The sequence below is a fragment of the Aegilops tauschii genome, chromosome 4, assembly GCF_002575655.3.
Source record: "Aegilops tauschii subsp. strangulata cultivar AL8/78 chromosome 4, Aet v6.0, whole genome shotgun sequence".
Classification (NCBI taxonomy): Eukaryota; Viridiplantae; Streptophyta; class Magnoliopsida; order Poales; family Poaceae; genus Aegilops; species Aegilops tauschii.
Window position 1 is genome coordinate 436,495,550 of NC_053038.3, and position 16,274 is coordinate 436,511,823.

The window sequence follows — 16,274 nt, forward strand, 5'->3', positions numbered from 1 at the left end:
CCTTCTCCAAAAAGCAAAACTTCAAGGCTGATGACTTGTTTCACGAGCATGTGTTTTTCACGGATTTCAACCCATATGACTCTGCTCGTCTTAGAAGGAAGCGTTTCTGGACTGCCAGCCAAGCCAATTTCTATTCTTCACTGCTTTTCAACAAGGACAAAGTCTTCGACCATGAGCATATTCCTCACGTGGACATGGAATCACTGCCTTGCTTCACGCCAGTCCTCAGTGTTCTTCATGACACTGGACTGCTCAACTTCTGCACAGATATATGTGATTGGAATGAAGAACTAGCTCTTCAATTCTATGCAACGCTGCACATCACAGGAAATGCTGAAGATGTGAACTCTTGGGTATTGGACTGGATGACAGAAAATACTCATTTCAAAGCACCGGCCTCTGAATTGCTTCATGCCCTGCCTGTCAGTCCTCCCCTTGAAGGCGCTTGTTGTATTTACCATGAACCTTAGCTTACAGATCACTACATGCAAGTGTTGATGAAGCCGCTGAAGCCCGGTCAAGCCCCAAGGACCAAATTCCTCGTGAAGGAATTGCTGTATGTGCCTCGGACTGTCTATCGCATTCTGACAAAGACTTTGAGTCCAATCAAAGGCCACGACTAGAATGATCAAGAGGTCATTGGCATCATGAAGAATCTGTTTTTCAACATCATTCATGGCGTTCCTGTCAACTATCATGATTTCTTCATGAGGACTCTGGCCAATGTTGCATTATCTCCATTTGAGTTGAAGCCTTACGCTCCTTGGATTATGAGATTCCTCAGAACAAGGTCTTCACTCAACTACAAGGCTGACTTTCAAAATCATCTCAACTACTTGCCCCCATTGAAGTCCTCAAACGGACATTTTCCTCAGCTGATGAAAAGGCCAAGGCCACTGCTGTTATTGATGAAGGCATTCGTCCATTGGATGGTCAGTTTCGCAAAGCGCATCTTACTCCACCAATGATGACTCTGCCACTCATGACTCTGCCGCGCATGCTTCAAAGCAAAATCCTCAAGGCACAGCTCCAAGGGTGATGACTAATCGTGAGCTTCTCCTCGGTCTTCACCAGAAGGTCGATCGTAACCACAAATGGGTTAAGCGTTAGTTTGGTTCTATTCTTCACAACATGACTGCTACACACAATGTAGTGAAGAAAAACCATTACTACCTCCATGAAGTCTTCGGTCGCACCTGGGCTGTTCTGTCTCATCTTTATGGTGAAGAAGATCTGAAGAAAATGGGTCTCAAGCAGGACTTTGACTGGTCTCAACCACCAGCAAAGAAATTCAAGAAGGTCAAAGTTCCCTCCTTGGTGGCCAGCTCATATTCTTCATCGCGCGAAACGGATGAACATGAAGATTTGGACGACACTGCAGCAGGCCCTACTTCAACAACCGACCCCAACAACGCTGGTGCTCCTCCATCATCATGATATTCTTCAGGGGCGTTAGTCCTCATTTTTCGTCCCTTTTGGCCATTCGATGACAAAGGGGGAGAAATTTGAGTTAGTCTTCAAGCGGGTCTATATATATGGGCGCTTTTTTGCTAAGTTAAAACTCTCATTCTTTTGAAGACTTTGCTGGATCGAGTTGTAAACTTAAACCTGATGGTGGTCTGATACTTTTGCTGTGTTCTTCTGCATGCTATTTCCTCATATAAGTTAATGAACGCATGCTGAATTACATCAGTCACCATATTTCATCATGCATTTCAAATTCTTCATATCATATGCTAAATGCGTGTATGAATTACAAGATATAGGGGGAGATCTCCATGATTCTACTCTTCAAGTGTGCATTGCTTCAAAAGCAATTCCTCACTATGCACATCTTCAGGGGGAGTTCTTCTATATCTTGCAATCAAATTCCTCAATGTCTGTATTTACACTTCATATGTTTTGACCCCGTTGAAAACTTAACCTATATTGTCATCAATCACCAAAAAGGGGGAGATTGTAAGTGCATCTAGTGCCCCTTAGTGATTTTGGTGTATTGAAGACTTATAAGTTAATGAACTAATGTGTTTTTGAGTGTACATAGGTCTATAAGTCTATGAGGAGTTTGATATTTACAGAGAAAGTCGACCCCTAAAAATGAATGTCTTCGACTGAAGACTTCGGATTTCTGAAGACTTTCTGAAGACTTTGAAAGTGAAGAAATTGGTGTGACCATGAAGACTTGGTATTCATACGAGGAACATGAAGCGTGAAGACTTTTGTTTTCGTAGTTTCATTTTCTCTTTCTTGGGTCATAGGAAACACCGTACTGTTAAAGGGGGTCGAGGAAAAAGTATGGAAAAATTTCCAAGTGATGCTCATCTCAAAATCCTACACCTACCAATCCTTTCGAGTGAAGCCATTGGAAATCTCATGCAGTTCAGTCAATTTCTTCAGTGACAGAGACGAAGTTCTTCTGGTCTCTGAGGAATTTGTTCTGGCTGAGGAGTTAGGAATTCGCTAGTGCGGATTGCCTACAAGTGAGGAACATGATAGCCCTGAGGAATTTGATAGTCAAATTTCCGACCGTTGCTGTGCTACGCGCCAGCTATCCCAAAATATCTACCCACCTAACGGTCATATCATTGAAGGGCATTTATGTCTTATCATGTCGGGCTGCTCCCTAGGCTATAAATAGCCGTCCCCTACAACTACTAGCTGGTTGGCTGCTCCGAGAGAAACTGACACTTGTCATTTGAGAGCATCCCATCCTCCGAGGACTTTGAGCGAAAATCATCAAGTGAGGAAAACCCAAACCCAAACACCTACAAACCCAAAGTGATTGAGCATCACTGAAGAGATTGATCCTGCATGGATCCAACACTTGTTACCTTTGAAGACTGTGCATCTTCCAGACGTTTAGGCGTCATGGTCTAGAGCATCCAAGAGGAAATTGTGGATCGCCGAGTGACCGAGTTTGTTACGGTTTGGAAGTCACCTGAAGACTTACCACGAGTGATTGGGCGAGGTCTTTGTGATCTTAGCTCAAGAAGAATACGGTGAGGACTATGTGCCCTCAGGTTTAAATACCTAGCCGCTCCAACCAGATGTACAACTGTCACAGCAGTTGAAACTGGTCTACCAAATCATTGTCTTCACCAAGCCTACTGGTTCTATTTCCTCAACTCTTTCATTTCCTCATTACTGTGTTGTGTGCTAGTTCATATCTGCTCGAAGACTTTGACTGAAGACTTTCTCAATTGGCTCAGTTCAATTTCTTCAGTCTGCTTGTCTTCATCTTGTTTATCCCGTGTTTACATTTTCTGTACTCTGTGCGTGTTTTCATTTCATGATGATGACCATGCTTATGTTCTGTTATGTTTGCATCTGAGTACTTATTCCGCTGCAAGTAGTTCTTCTCTTAGGAATTTCCTCACCCTGAAATTCCTCAGTGAAGAATTCTTAAAAATCGTATTCACCCCCACTCAATCGACTTAACACACTTTCAAAACGGAGAAGTGTTGTCTGGTCAAAGCAGTTGACCGTTACCTGGCGCAGTTACTGACGAGTGGGACCGGGGCTCTTATGACAGGTGGGCCTTGACCGCTTATGGCACTTGGGCCGAGGCAGCTTCTGACGAGTGGGACCTAGTTTTGGGCTATCACTGTCTCTCGCCTAAAATATCCTGACCCGCACGCCCGACCCCCACTTAGCCGCCGCCACCACACAGCCCCCCCCCATGCAGTCATCGTTGTTCCCACGCCACCCACTCCGTCCGTCTTCCCGAGGAGAGCTCGATGACAGAGGTACCTGGTGCATAGCATCTCCCTTTGGCCCATCGATTCGAGGAGCACGATGCCCTTTGGCCATATGGTAATTATCAAATCCTAACACATGCACATGATTTGTTGATAGGGCCATTGGATTGAGTGAATTGAATAATTATTTCACAAATTGTGAACTAATTAGTTAGTTTGAAGCCCCCCCTCGGTAATGAGTTTTGGGTTCAATCAATTATGTTGGCAGGTTAGGGATGGAAGAGTGGGATGAAATTTTTTGCGCCGACGATGAGCTCTTGCTGGAAAAGTGCAAAGAGATATGCTCATGGTTTTCGAGCCAGAAAGCTCTCATGATGCACGTGTTGGAACTGAAGATGGAAGCGAAGGCAGAGGAGATTGTGTTTTGGTCTAATGTTTACAAGATCCCTAGTCGGCTAAGGCGATGGAGGAGTCCTCCTCGGATTCGGCTTCTTCATCTTGAACGACAAGTCTTCTAGATCCTTCCTTGTTGAAGACCCACACGGACCGATAGTCGGGGCCGCATAATGCCTCAGGGCGACTTGGGCCTGGTTGGTGATCCGACTTTCAGTCTCGTGAGGCACCCTTGGACTGATCCTTGAGCTCGACTGCTTCTATGTCAAGGTCGAACTGAGCTCGTTGTTTCTAAACGAAGGTCGGGATCACAACCGGTTCCCGAAGCATTCTTGAAAAATGAATCCGCACCGACTTGCCATCCGAGGCAACAAGTGACGCTTTCTGTCAGACTCTTCCGACCGTCAGGTAAATTACACGGTGCATGAGATTGCAAAATTTAGTTCCAATAATAGATTGGATGGTGTTCTTAATTCTGTTCCACCTTGCGTGGCGTATTCTATCATGAATTATTGTAATAAAACTATAATTAATTAATACTTGGGGCCATGTTTAGAAAAATGTGGGTGATTAGTCGAAGATCTTAGAAATAGGGTGCCCCTATTTTCTGCCTTAACCGACAAAGAGCTCATACTCATGGCTTAAAGCCGTTATAACGCGCGGAAGCTCGTATATGGGCTGGCACAAAGTAAGCACATTTTCCTCTTTTCTAAAAATATCAAAATTTACACATACTTTATGGCAAAAAAATCATTTTAAAAGGATATTATGTATTGCGAAATGATAAAATATACATATACCAAAAAAATCTACTAAAAAGAAAAACCCATACAATAGTGTAAACTGTTCATATATATGTAAAAAGAATGCTCATTATATGGAAGTGTGATATAAAATAATGTTAATGTATGTGAAATAAATATATTCGTGTATAAAGAAATGTTCTTGTATTATGAAAGAAATAGGGTATTGATATAAGAAATGTTCAGCTTTAATCAGGAATTTTCTTTTCCGTTCTTTCCTTTTAATCCGGTTCGAGTTGCTAGCTGGCATGTTTGTGTTTTACATCATTGTTCAAACAATTTGGCATCCATGTCTCTAATACTTCAAATATATGCTGATTAAGTTAGCATATTCGCATGTACTCCCTCTGTCCCCAAATAGATGGCATCGGTCAAACAGTCAACTCTTTCTAACTTTGACCAAATGTATAGAAGAAAATTTCAACAACTATAGTATTGAATAAATAGATTCTGGAAATATATCTAATGGTGGATATATTGATTTGATCTGGAATTGTTTATCTTTGTATTTTTCTATATATACTTGCTTAAACTTAGGAAGCATTGACTTTTTGAGTGAAGTTATACGGCATCTATGTAGGGACGGAGGTACTAACATTTGTACCACCGGCCGAAGCAAAAGTAGCCACTGTAAGCGTAAGCTGAGCTAGTCTCAAACTTATGTGAACATATGTATCTTGACACTTTGATAGCGAATATATTACTGTGTGTTGTTTCTTATTTGTGCTTACTTTGTGTGTTTTGTGCTGATGCTGCTTAATTAATCCACTTTTATCTCATTGACACTTCACACATAAGGCAATCAACTTCATTTCATGCTGCTCTCCCAATAATGAATGCAGCGCAAGAAAGAAAAGGCACTTGGAGAAAGCAGGGGAATCAAGTCAGGAAAAACGAAGAACAGGAACCATGCGTGCATGCATGGAACGAATGTTAATCGTGAAAATCTTGATTAGTATAGTTTTTTTCACGAATACGCAAGCTGCGTATCTTTGTATTGATAGAAGAAGAGTACAAGCATGGGATTACAACGCTTACAAGGCCATGTGCGCATTAGGCATGGTGTACAAGCGAAGGAGCACAACAGATGGGGGTATGCTCAGCCCCGCTGATTAGTATAGTTGTCAGCATATGAAATGATTTTAGTGTTTATGCAGAAAAGGATGATAAGCAAAGCCCACAAAGCTCATAACAACAACCCCCTGATCCACTTCCATCAAAGGCAAATGGTGACAGCCGGCGTAACGCGCAGGGAATTAAACGAAGCCGAGTTCCAAGCAAAGACGCAGGCGGAAGGCAACGAAGCTCCACCGCAACTCGGATTGGTTTCCGCCGTAACTCGGATTGAATTCCCCAAGTATGCCAGCGCAGCGCGTATAGGGAGTGCTCAGTTCATCTCAACTTGAATCCGAATCCCATTGCGCCTTCGCTAGCTCCTGTAGGTAATAAATATACTACGGATCCATCCACGCGGAAGCTCCTCCCTCCCCCTTCTCCGGCCCTGTCCAGCAACCAAAGCAGTTCGTTCGTCGATCGAGCGCCATGGCCGCCTGCAACCGCAAGCGACCTGCTGCCGTCCTCGACGCCGTCCACGCCACGACGGCTCAACATCAACAATCGCCGACGCGCTGCAAGAGGAGCCGCGCCTTCATCGGGAGCACTGACGACTACGTGCAGGTGAACAGCCTAGGCCAAGGCGGCTTCGGCGTCGTCCTCAGGGTGCGCCACAAAGTCACCAAGAAGGACTTGGCCGTCAAGTTCCTCTCCTCGCCGGACGACACCGAGGAGGGCCCCGACGTCGAAGATCTTTATCGGGAAGCACGGTTCCTCGAGGCCTGCGAAGGAAATCCTTACGTTGTCGGCTTCGAGGGCCTGCTGCACAGCCCGGACACAGGCGACGTCGGCCTCGCCATGGAGTACGTCGAGGCCTCGAGCCTCGAGGACAGGCGCGCCGGCCAGCCGCTCCCGGAATCCATGGCGCGCGACTTCATGTGGAAGCTTCTGACCGGAGCAGAAATGATCATAGATTAAAATAGCCCGCGAAATAGTCGCGATAGCTGCGCTATAGCTGCCCAGGAGCCTTGCCGCTACGCTATGGCTGCTGCTGCGAAATCCTCCGCAACTCCCTGTAAATGGTTCAGCAATGAGCAAAACCCTCCGGAAATCATCTCTCCCGTCAGAAAAATTTCCGCTATTTGCCGGGATTGCGCGCTATGGCAGCCGCTATAGCTGTTGGGAGAGGCCGCCGCGAAATCGTTTCTCCCGCGATTTTAATCTATGGAAATGATGCACGACCGCCATGTCGTCCACCGCGACATCGAAGCCCGGCAACATCCTCGTCGGGGAAACCAGGGAGCTAGTTAAGATCTGCGACCTCGGGCTGGCCATCTCCTTGTCCGACAAGCCACCGTACAGCCAGGCCGGCACGGCGTCCTACATGGCGCCAGAGATGATCCTGGGCAAGCGGGACTACGACGCGCTCGTGGACACGTGGTCCATCGGCTGCGTCTTTGCCGAACTGCTCACCGGCAAGACCTTGTTCGCGTGCGACGGTGAAGATGACGACGACGACGACGACAAGATAAAGGTTGACATATACCAGCTGTGGAGCATCTTCCGAGTGCTCGGGGTGCCGGACGAGAGGACGTGGCCAGGGTTCACGTCGCTGCCGCACACCACCGAGGCGCTGCGACTGCTACCGGCGGGGCACAACCACAGCCGGCTGCGGGATTTGTTCCCTGAAGAGAAGCTGTCCGAGGAAGGATTTCAGGTGTTGCAAGGGCTCCTAACGTGCAACCCCGACAAGCGACTGACGGCGGCCGCCGCGCTGAAGCACCCATGGTTCGCAGCTCCTCGTTCCGCAGCCGCCACCCCAGTGAAGGTCGACGCTCTGCCGTATACGAAAAAGAAGGCACCAATGATCAAGTTCGTTCCGCCGGCGATGCAAGAGAAGAATCTACTCAAAATTCCAGCGGCTGTGTGGAACGCAGCGCAACGAGTGTAATTAGATAAGCCATGTATGTGAAAGCCATGTATGTAAAAGCTAGCATAAACTTTCTTGATGTAACTGTGCTTGGATGAGCCATCCAGTAGAAGTTGATCGCCGGATCGGCCATTAGTGTTGGCCTGCTTTTCTGAATTCTATGTGCCATTGTGCACATGTTCAGAGAATCAGAGATGTGTGTACTGTTGAGAGATCCATTTGAGTGCTAGCATGCTGGCATGTTGTTTGCAGATCCTCAGTTGTTATTGAATTACAAAGCACAATTTGTGCTGTTTTACAGATCCTCAGTAGTATTTAGTACGTACAAATGTTCTAAGCAACAGATGTCTGGAGGTACAGCAATTGTTTTCGACATCTTTTTTCGTATGCAAATTTCTTTACTACTGTTTAAGATTTCAATATGTACTCCCTCCGTTCTTAAATATAAGTCTTTTTGAGATTTCAATATAGACCACATACGGAGCAAAATGAGTGAATCTACATTCTAAAGTATGTCTATATACATTCGTATGTAGTTCATATTAAAATCTTTAGAAAGACTTATATTTAGGAACGGATGGAGTATTTTATTTTTTAAAGTTAGCTACACATGATAACGGTAGTATGGCACCTGTCGGATCTTCAACACATGGAGATGTCGAAGAATTCCTGCAGGGAGAATGAACCAAATTCAAGAGCTTAGTGGACCAGCGCAACCCGATGATACACTTGGAGTTTCAGTAATACTGCAGGGAGAATGAACCAAATTCAAGGGTTTAGAAAGTTACTGGAATAAGTTTCCGTAATAGTGTGACAATAAATTTAAACAAACTTTTGGAGGGTAAGTAGGAGGAAGCTCCTTTTTCTAAAAAGTAGGAGGAAGCTAAATCTATTGATTACATGCTCTCACCCGTGGTAGTTAGAGAGTTCGTGCATAGGGCTTTTGCCGGTTGCAGACCTGCAGCGTCATGCATCTTCACCGCATGCTGGTCGCCGACGTCTTTGTCATCACCATCGACCGGCACCATGCATATGCATGCAGTGAAATCTGATACTATGGTGCGAACTGTGTATCTGCTTTGTTCAAGCATCATCTAGGAAGCAGAGACGTCATTTTACATGTGCGAGGCTGGACGCACCAGGCAAACGGGTACGTGCAGGCCCCAGATAGGTAAGTGGACGAGTAGGTGAGAATTACATGCCCGGCTGAATCCCAAGCAAACGATGTACAAATGGTAGGAGAAGGCACCTCTTTTATAGCAAACGATGTACTCAAGTAAGTTTCAGAACCCTTGCAACAAGAATCAGAGTGGCGTAACTTTTATAGCAAACGATGTACTCAAGTAAGTTTCAGAACCCTTGCAACAAGAATCAGAGTGGCGTAACGGAAGCGTGGTGGGCCCATAACCCACAGGTCCTAGGATCGAACGGCTAAGATACACTCACAAAAGGAGATCAACGACATTCAAGAAGACGGCGACTTGGGTTTGATTTCCGGCACGGCTACGTGCTCCGCTGATGCTTGCTTCGCAACTGTAGTTAACTCGGGTAAGTCCTTGTCACGGGCCCGATCGAGATCCAAGGGAGAAGAAGGAGGTAGGTGGGCAGGAAGGGAAAAAAGGATGCCGATAAGCGAGAAGGATAACTTCTTCGTAGTTCTGTTGATTACAATAAACTTGATGCCCCTACTCGGGTCCGCAACTTGCTTATAACACACACATACATACACACACACACACACACACACACACACACACACACACACACACATCTCACACGCTTGTCGTCTGGTCCACTAGTCAGCGGTTCGCCTCCATCCTTCTCCTCTTGTGGCATGTCTTCTGGGCCTTCATCGTCAGCATCTCGTGCCTGGCTCGGTACGGCCATGTCAGCCGTGACAGACTCCCCCGCTTGAAGGTCACCTTGTCCCCAAGGTGGCTGTACTGGAAACTGGCGCTGCAGCACCTCCGGGTCCTCCCAGGTGGCCAATGATCTGGGCAGGTTGCTCCATTGGACCAGGACGCGGGGACGCAGGCTACCTGCCGAACGGACCGTCTTGTGAGCGACCATGCGTCGGGGTTCTTGTTCTGCCTGCAAAACAGAGTTATCTGGTGGTAATTCTTCATTGACCGGCACCTTTGCCCCGATTGCCTTTTTGAGAAGCGACACATGCACCACCGGGTGGATCTTGCTGGATTCCAGCAGGTTCAGGCGATAAGCAACTGCTCCCACTAGAGCTTGGATAGTGGATGGCCCATAATAGCGAAATGACAGCTTTTCGAACGGTCTCCGCGCCAGGATGTTTGAATAAAGGGTTGTTGTTTGAGAAGGACCATGTCCCCACCTCAAATGATCTGTTGGTGCGGTGCCGGTCAGCTTGAACCTTCATCCGGTCTTGTGCTCTTTTGAGTTGTTGTTGGAGATGTTCTGCCAATACTTCTCGCTCACGGAGCCATGCCTCCAACTCAGGCACAGTACAATCATCCAAATGGGCCACACCAAACTCGCGGGGCAGATGTCCATATATAACCTCGAAGGGTGTCCTCCCCAGTGCTGAGTGGAAGCATGTATTGTACCAGTACTCTTCCGATGCTAGCCATTTAGACCAATTAGCTGGGTAGGAGTGGACCGAGCACCGGAGGTATGTCTCCAAGCACTGATTCACCCTCTCCGTCTGTCCATCCGTCTGAGGGTTGTACGAAGAACTCATCTTCAACTCTGTTTTGCTCAAATTGAAGAGCTCTTGCCATATCTGACTAGTGAATATGCGATCCCGGTCGGTGATAATTCCTAGAGGTAGCCCATGAAGCTTGAATATCTCCTGCATAAATGTTTTTGCAATATCGAGGGCGGTGAACGGATGATGCAGTGGCGCAAAGTGTGCTTATTTGGAGAATTTTTCAACAACCACCAAAATCGCATTGTATCCTCCAGATTTTGGAAGTCCTTCAATGAAGTCCAAGCAGCTAACAGCCCATGGCTGTTGTGGAATTAGTAGTGGTTATAGCAGCCCTGCAGGTGATATGCGTTCCGTTTTGGCTTGCTGACATGTTAGACAGCTTTGCACAAACATTTTCACTTGTTGTTTCAATCCTTTCCAAGCAAATAGCCTTTTGATGCGGTTGTAAGTGGCGTGGAATCCCGAGTGCCCACCGGCTGCACTAGCATGGAGTGCCTGGATAATATGGTGTTGTTCGTCCCCTCCATCAGCTACCCCCACCTGACCTTTGAAACGGAAGATCCCATCATGAAGTTGGAAGTCCGGGTCCGCGGATGGGCTAATTGCCATGCGAGTAAGCAGAGCTTTGGTAGCTAGATCCTTGGGATATCTGTCACGAATGGCAGCTAGCCACATTGGCTTGCACACCGACAATGCTGCCACTTCTGCATCAGATGTGTGCTCTCGTCTGGACAAGGCATCCGCCGCTCGATTTGTCAAGCCTGCCTTATACTGGATGAGATACTGCGGCCCCAGCAGTTTGGTAAAAGCCCTTTGTTGGATCGGGGTGTTAAGTCTTTGGTCCGTTAGATGTAGCAAACTTTTTTATCCGTTCTGATGGTGAATTCAGCATGTTGCAAATAGGAACGCCAATGATCGACAACTAGTAACAGTGCCAAGCACTCTTTCTCATATGCAGACAATCCCAAACTATGAGGGGCCAGTGCTTTACTCAGGTAAGCAATGGGATGGAAATCTTGCATCAGAACCGCGCCGATGCCCGTGGCACTTGCGTCCGTTTCCACCACGAACCTTTTCTTGATATCCGACAGTGCTAATACTGGTGCGTCCACCAATACCTTCTTGACAGCAGTAAAGGCCGCATCTGTGACCGGTGTCCAAACAAACACCACTCCTTTGCGCAACAGGTTTGTTAGTGGCTTGCTTGTAACACCCCGCATGTAACTTGCCATATTTGTAACTCCGACTCTTGCCATTTCCGGCTATGTGTTATGTTTTTCCCTCCGTTGTCGGGTTTTGTCTTTCGTTTTTTATTTTGTCATGTCATGCATTTTCATATCATGTCATCATGCGCATTGCATTTGCATACGTGTTCGTCTCATGCATCCGAGCATTTTCCCCGTTGTCCGTTTTCCAATCCGATGCTCCTATCTCCTCCTGTGCACCCCTCTAGTTTTCTTTCGTGTGCGTGTGTCAAACTTTCTCGGAATGGACCGAGGCTTGTCAAGTGGCCTTAATATACCACCCGGAGACTACCGGTCAAGTTTCGTTCCATTCGGAGGTCGTTTGGTACTCCAACGGTTAACCGGGCATCCGAAAAGTCCATTTGAGTATCCAGCAAAAACCCCCTCCAAAACCAGCCCAAAACCCACCAAACTCTCTTCCATGCTCTAGGTCCTTCGATCACGATCGTGTGGGCGAAAACCGCACCTCATTTGGAGCCTCCTAGCTCCCTCTACCTATAAATAAGTGGGCATCCCGAAAAACGGAATCGAATTCTAACCCTAGCAAAAATCCCTCGTGCCGCCGGACAACGTCCGCCCGCGCCGGACACGTCCGCCCGCGCCGGCGGATGAATCGCGCGTCGCCACATCAGCGTCCGCCGCCGCCGTACCCCGCCGGCCCGCGGGACCGACCCCGGCCCCCGCGGCCCACGCCCGCCGCCGCGCGTCTGCCCCGCCGCCTCGCGCCCGCCGCCGCCAACGCGCCGCCGGCGCCCTCGTCTCCGGCAACCGCCGCCACCATCGCCGCGCCGGGCCCCGCCGGCCCCTGCTTCGCCGCCGACCGGCCGCGCCATCGCCGTCGGCACCCCTCCTCCGCCGCCCGTGCCCGCCGCCGGCCTCCTCCCCTCGCCGCGCCGGGCCCGCCGGCCCCTGCCTCGCCGCCGTCGGCCTTGAGCTCGAGCTCGAGCGCGCGATCCCGATCCGGAGCTACTGTACGCATTGACTTCGTCCCTCCCGTTTTTTTTCTTCCAAGTCCTGTTATTTCATCAGCATGTGCTCCTGTTCGAGATGCGATAACTTCTTGCATGTAGCTTCGATTCGCGCGTGTAATATGTCAAATTGTTCGCCTCGTGATGCTCTTCATTTTGTTAAATTGCACCATGTTCATTAGAGGTCATCTTGATGCCCAAATCTTCGTTGGAAGAGGGCTAGTTGCTGTTATTATCTGGTTCTTAGCAGAACTTGGAGATTTGTCATTTTTGTATCATTTAATCTATGCATCTTTTAAGCATGAGCTCTACATGTGTTTTGAAGTATGCCATGCCATCTTTCCAGTGGTGTATTCAATGTATTTTTGTGATCTCTGCGGTGACTAGCACAAGCATGCAAAGTAGGCCCCGTAATATTTCTGATTTCAGGGACTTAGTGATTTCTCTAAGTCATTGTCTGCTGTAATTTTGTTGCCATGTAAACTTGATGCTACAGAGAGATCCATGCAGTTTTTGGAGATGTTCAGTAAGGATGTTTTGTAGATATAGTTGTAGTTGATCCATTCCTGCAATTGTTTGCAATTATAGAGTGCCATAGTATGACTCAATCTTGCTCTACTTTTGCTATAAAATATTTCTGGCAGATTCTTAACATGAGATGCATTTTTGCCAAGCTTATTGTAGTTGATCCATACATGCTATGCAATTGCTCTTGCCATGGTTAGCTTCATAAACATTCCGTCTTGCTATAGGTATGCTTGTATGTCATGCATTGCTCTGTAGTGAGTGCATCAAGCTCACAAAGAGGCCTACATATTAATATTTCTGCCATGCTCTGTTTTCTGCCAAGTCTGGAACCTGATAACGAAACTTGCTATGTTTACATGCTTGCCATCATATCTTCTGGTCCTTTTTGGCTTTTCGTAAATAAGGGACTTTTGTCATGTGCATTTAGTAGAAAACTACCATGCCTTGTCTTGCCATGTTAAGTTCCTGTAGCATGTTGATTTCGTGCTCTGAACAGAGCTACCTGATGCTGATTTCTGCCATGTCCAGTTTTTCACCAAGTCTGTGAACCTGTAATCTTTTGCACTTCTGCCATGCTTGTTTGAGCTTGATATGTTGTGAACCAGCCATAGCTCAGTGTTCATCTTTTGTCAAGCATCTCCTGTAGATTACTTCCATGTGCTTTGTTGCTATGTTGGGGTGCTGCAGCATTGTTGTTTGTTGCATTTTAAGTGCTATCTTGCTGTTTATCGCAGTTTAGTGTCATTCTTGTTTTGCTTGCCATTTGCAAACCGTGCATCCGATTCCGGTGATCTTTATATCGATTTCGACCGAAATCATCTCATCTTTCCAGTGGCATGCTTGGTTTGCCAAGTTACTGCCATGTTCATCATTTTCCTTCCGGAGCACGCATATGCATCGCATATCATATCTTGCATATCATACATGTTTTGCATCATGTTGCTTGCGCATTCCTCGTTGTTGATTGTGTTTCCGGTTGTTTGTGTTCTTGTCTTGGGTAGAGCCGGGATACGAGTTCGTGAACGAGGAACCTGTCGAGTACGCTTACGAGGATCAAGCTTTCGACAACTCTGAGAACCTTGCAGGCAAGATGACCACCCCTCGAAATCACTTCTATCTTTGCTATGCTAGTTGTTCGCTCTATTGCCATGCTCGCTACCTATCACTCGCTATATCATGTCTCCCATTTTAGCCATGTCAGCCCTAACCATCCTTTCCTAGCAAACCGTTGTTTGGCTATGTTACCGCTTTTGCTCAGCCCCTCTTATAGCGTTGCTAGTTGCAGGTGAAGTTGAAGTTTGTTCCATATCGGAACATGGATATGTTGGGATATCACAATATCTCTTATTTAATTAATGCATCTATATATTTGGTAAAGGGTGGAAGGCTCGGCCTTATGCCTGGTGTTTTGTTCCACTCTTGCCGCCCTAGTTACTGTTTTACCGGGATTATGTTCCTTGAGTTTGCGTTCCTTACGCGGTCGGGTGATTTATGGGACCCCCTTGACAGTTCGCCTTGAATAAAACTCCTCCAGCAAGGCCCAACTTTGGTTTTACCATTTGCCACCTAAGCCTTTTCCCCCGGGTTTTCGCGAGCCCGAGGGTCATCTTATTTTAACCCCCCCGGGCCAGTGCTCCTTCGAGTGTTGGTCTGAACTGAGCAGACTGCGGGGCCCCCTCCTGGAAACTCGAGGTCTGGTTTTACTCGTAGGATGTCTCATCCGGTGTGCCCTGAGAACGAGATATGTGCAGCTCCTATCGGGATTTGTCGGCACATTCGGGTGGCTTTGCTGGTCTGGTTTTACCATTGTCGAGATGTCTTGTAAACCGGGATTCCGAGACTGATCGGGTATTTCCAGGAGAAGGTTTATCCTTCGTTGACCGTGAGAGCTTGTGATGGGCTAAGTTGGGACACCCCTGCAGGGTATTATCTTTCGAAAGCCGTGCCCGCGGTTATGAGGCAGATGGGAATTTGTTAATGTCCGGTTGTAGACAACTTGTCACTTGACCCAATTAAAATACATGAACTGCGTGTGTAGCCGTGATGGTCTCTTCTCGGCAGAGTCCGGGAAGTGAACACGGTCAGTGTTATGTATGACGTAAGTAGGTGTTCAGGACCTCTTCTTGGTCATTGCTAGATGACGTCCGTTCCGATGCTTCTCTTCTCGCTCTCATTTGCGCAAGTCAGCCACCATATATGCTTTTGCCGCTGCAGCTCCACCTCTTTGCGCCATCCTGTCCTATAAGCTTAAATAGTCTTGATCTCGCGGGTGTGAGATTGCTGAGTCCCCGTGACTCACAGATTCTACCAAAACAGTTGCAGGTGCCGACGATGCCAGTGCAGACGATGGCGTCGATCTCAAGTGGGAGTTCGACGAGGAACGTGGTCGTTACTATGTGTCTTTTCCTGATGATCAGTAGTGGAGCCCAGTTGGGACGATCGGGGATCTAGCATTTGGGGTTATCTTGTTTTCATCTGGATTTTGACCGTAGTCGGTCTATATGATTGTATTTTGGTTGATGTATGATGATAATTTATGTATTGTGTGAAGTGGCGATTGTAAGCCAACTCTTTATCCCATTCTTGTTCATTACATGAGATTGTGTGAAGATGACCCTTCTTGCGACAAAACCACTATGCGGTTATGCCTCTAAGTCGTGCCTCGACACGTGGGAGATATAGCCGCATCGTGGGCGTTACAAGTTGGTAATCAGAGCCATCCCCGACTTAGGAGCCCCCCTGCTTGATCGAATCGCTGGCGTTGTTGAGTCTAGATCAAAAATGTTTTGAGTCTTAGGATTATATATATCGGAGAGTAGGATTATTTTTACTCCTCAGTCCCTTCGTCGCTCTGGTGAGGTCTCCTGACGTAGAAGTTTTGACTACTCTCTCCTCAAATTTCACTAAATTTTTTTTTTAGGATCACGCGGGTATCTTGGAATCGTTCCGATGGATTTGTGACGAGAACATTGTTCTT

At 47.1% G+C, this 16,274-nt stretch overlaps 1 pseudogene; it reads left to right on the forward strand.

Annotated features, from left to right (window-relative positions):
- The first annotated feature begins 6,436 nt into the window (after window positions 1-6,436).
- LOC109748387 (putative cyclin-dependent kinase F-2) lies at window positions 6,437-7,898 on the forward strand (annotated as a pseudogene).
- The last annotated feature ends 8,376 nt before the right edge of the window (window positions 7,899-16,274 follow it).